The sequence below is a fragment of the Otolemur garnettii genome, unplaced genomic scaffold, assembly GCF_000181295.1.
Source record: "Otolemur garnettii isolate 467f Iridium unplaced genomic scaffold, OtoGar3 scaffold00141, whole genome shotgun sequence".
NCBI lineage: Eukaryota > Metazoa > Chordata > Mammalia > Primates > Galagidae > Otolemur > Otolemur garnettii.
In genome coordinates this window covers 3,089,648-3,093,457 of record NW_003852536.1, presented here as the reverse complement: position 1 = coordinate 3,093,457, position 3,810 = coordinate 3,089,648, and the positions used below count along the sequence as shown (strand labels likewise).

The window sequence follows — 3,810 nt, the reverse complement described above, 5'->3', positions numbered from 1 at the left end:
CTGTGGTCCCAGGTACTTGGAAGGCTGAGGCAGGAGACTCGCTTGAGCCCAGGAGTTGGAGGTTGCTGTGAGCTGTGATGCCATGGCACTCTACTCAGGGGGATAGCTTGAGGCTCTGTCTCCAAAGACTTTTTAATTCTTAGATTATGGTTATAAAAAATAACATAGCTTGTTATAAAATTTAAAATATGGAAAAAACATAAGAGATAAATGACCCATAGTTCTAAATTTTTTGCTATTATAAAATATCTGTTTATGTACATATGTAGACACTGGGGTGGTTATGCCATTACAATAAAAGACTAGCAGTAAAATTCCCACGTCTAAAGCATCTTGTTTTGTTTTGTTTTGTTTTGTTTTAGAGAGACAATCTCACTCTGTCGCCCAGGCTGGCCTAGAACTTCTGGGCTTAGACTCCCAAGCTACTGGGACTTACAAGTATGCACCACCACAGCTAGCTATCATTTATGACATTTATAAGAGTAGTTACTCTTATAACTACTATAAAATGATGAGAACAGAAGCCAGATTGCAGGAGATTTTCAAAATGAATGAATTAGAGAGGTTTGCAAGTAGAGGCAAAACATGATCAATATAGTTGACTAAGCTAACTTGAATCATCCCCCACCTTACAATAGACATACATAATCCTGGATAAAACATAACAAAAAAAAATTTTTTTGAGACAGAGTGTTACTATGTCACCCTCAGTACAGTGCTGTGGCGTCACAGCTCACAGCAACATCCAACTCTTGGGCTTAAGCAATTCTCTTGCCTCAGCCTCCCAAGTGGCTGGGACTACATGTGCCTGCCACAATGCCTGACTATTTTTTGGTTGCAGTTGTCATTGTTGTTTGGCAGGCCCGAACTGGATTCAAACCTGCCAGCTCTGGTGTATGTGGTCAGCACCCTAGCCGCTGAGCTACAGGCACTGAGCTAACAAAAATATTTTATACATAACCAAGCTTGAAAGAAAAAGGGAGCAATCTCCATAGTAAAGAGAGAACTCAAATCCAGAGTAGTGAGCTCCAGCCTGCACAGCCCAGGAGTGCTCATCCAGTGTGCTGGAACTAAGGAAGGTGGGTTTTACAGCCTCTGTGTGGCCCAGAGGCTCATTCATAAATCCAGGAAGTCCAAAAAGCTACAAAATCCAAACAAGAAAAGTTAGAAATCCCTGCTTACTACCCAAAGAACCAGCAAGGAAAGCTGTCGCTTGCATAAATTTATAGGCGAAAAAATCCCCCATAAAAATGTAAAATGTTGGCTAGGCATGGTGGCTCATGCCTGTAATCCCAGTATTCTAGGAGACCAAGGTAGAAGGATTGCGAGACCAGCTTGAGCAAAATGAGACCTTGTCTCTACTAAAAATAGAAAAATTAGCCAGTTATAGTGATGAACACGTATAGTCCCAGGTACTCAGGAAGGAAGCTGAAGCAGGAGGATCACATCAACCCAGGAGTTTGGGGTTCCTGTGACCTAGACTGAGGCCATGGCACTCTCACCTGGGCAACAGAGCAAGATTCTTGTCTCAAAAAAAAAAAAAAAAGAAGTGTAGCTCAGCGCCCACAGCTCGATGGTTAGGGCACCAACCATAGGCACCAGGGCTGGTGGTTCCAACCCAGCCCAGGCCTGCTAAACAAACAAACAAACAAAAAAACAGCCAGGTGTTGTGATGGGCGCCTGTCGTTCCAGCTACTTGAGAGGCTGAGGCAAGAGAATAGGTTGAACTCAAGAGTTTGATGTTACTGTGAACCGTGATGCCCCAGCATTCTACCAAGGGTGACATAGTGAGACTCTATCTCAAAAAAAAAAAAAAAAAAAAGATAAAATGTTCACCTCAGGCCATATATGGATATGGATCTAAAGTTAGCATACCCAATAGGAATAGTCATTGATAATAGAAATTGCTGCATAAAAAATGAAACTAAAAATTGTCAAATAGCCTTGAAATCCCTAAGGCCCCAAAAGAAGTAATTGGAAAAGCAAATGCAGAAATATAAGACTCCCACCAGAAAAATCACCACCACCAAATACTTGATAATCAAAACTTACAAACCACATAAGGAAATAAACTGCCATGAGGGAGAGCCAGCAGATAAATTGAAAAATGGGCACAAAAACTGCAAAAATAACAGAACAATCTGACTAGTATAGAAAATATGTTTGAAATGAATAAAAAGGAAAGTAGAATAGAAATTACAATCAAATAAGATGACTACACAAAGAAAATAGGCATATTTTAACCTGCTCTGCAGAAAAGTAGTCATATTTTTTTAAAATAAAAATTCTAGGTACAGCTAAGGCGCCAGCCACATACACCTGAGCCGGTGAGTTCGAATCCAGCCTGGGCCTGCCAAACAACAATGACGGCTGCAACCAAAAAATAGCTGGGCGTGTGGCGGGTGTTGTAGTCCTAGCTACTTGGGAGGCTGAGGCAAGAGATTCACTTGAGCCCAGGAGTTGGAGGTTGCTGTGAGCTGTGATGCCATGGCACTCTACCCAGGGTGATGGTTTGAGGCTCTGTCTCAAAAAAAAAAAATTCTAGATATAAAAATACAGTCATTATATTCAAAATTTCAGAAATAATTACCAAGCAGATTAGATACAGATGAAGAGAGACTTACTAGTAAATGATAGCTATGTGGAAATTAACCAGAATGCAATGCAAACAGATAAAAAGATACAGAAATAAGAAAGATGTTAAGAAACCATTTTAACAAAATGACAAATTCCAACAAGTGCCTAAAAATTTTCTCCAGAGGGGGAAATTAGAAAACATGAATTGGAAAGAGGGGCAATATTTAATGAAAAGAACTTAATTTTTTTTTAAATTTATTAAAGGTCTAAGCCAACAGAATGAAGATTGACATGAAGTCTTAAGTACTTCACAATGATACCATAAAACACCAAAGAAAGAAAGAAAATCACATATGCTGCCATGTAAATAAAACAGATTACCTACAAAGAGATATCATTTAGATTGACAGATTTCTCATCAGCAAAAATAGGATGAAAATAATAGGACAACATTTTCTTTGAGCTGAGGGAAAAGGACATTAATCTTAAATTGTAAACCTAGATAATCTTTTATTCTAGAGTGAGGGTGACATAAATCCCCATGCAAATAAGAGTTTACATTTCAAAAACAATCCTTAATATAAACAGCCAAAGAATTTTATTTAGTAAGAAAATAAACCCCGAAAGAGAGAACTAAGATACAAGGAATCGATAGTAAGGAAAGACATTGTAGCATTTTGATGCATATGGAAACAGGGTAGGAATGAGCTACAGCTTAACAGGTGAAATGGAAGCAAGATGAATACTTAAATTATTCTGAAATCCTTCTATTGTTTAGAAGTGATACTTTTTAAAGTGAAGTAATCACTAAAAGAATAATAGAAGGAACAGAATGAGTGAAGTAGAAAGTTTGATATGGAGAAAACGTAATGGGTATACAAAATCTCCTTCAGGGCACACTTTTAGGCTCTGTGTCCAAGCCTCCACTACAGTTAGGTGGGAACGTGAGTTCTGGCCAATAGACTTTGGACTTTAGTGACCTATGACCTGTCAGGCTTGGACCCTCCCTGACAAAAATTAAGTTTTTGCATGATCCTCCAAACTTTCCATTTTTACCTTCCTTAATCCGCCAATCAATTTCAAAGAATTTGGTAAGGACTTAGAGATATTATGGGTTACTAAATGGAAAGGGCCTGAGTTCCTGAAAGACTGTATAGCCCAGAGCATTCCACCCCTCAAATTCAACCTACATTGGATCATTAAAAGAATAAGATATAAACTTCATTGTGTTAA

The 3,810-nt window shown here is 38.7% G+C and overlaps 1 protein-coding gene across 1 annotated transcript in view; it reads left to right on the top strand.

The window, feature by feature from the left end:
* Positions 1 to 3,810, top strand: part of CATSPERE (catsper channel auxiliary subunit epsilon) — a 139,871-nt gene that overhangs the window by 101,687 nt on the left and 34,374 nt on the right. The gene's annotated exons all lie outside the window — the stretch shown is intronic.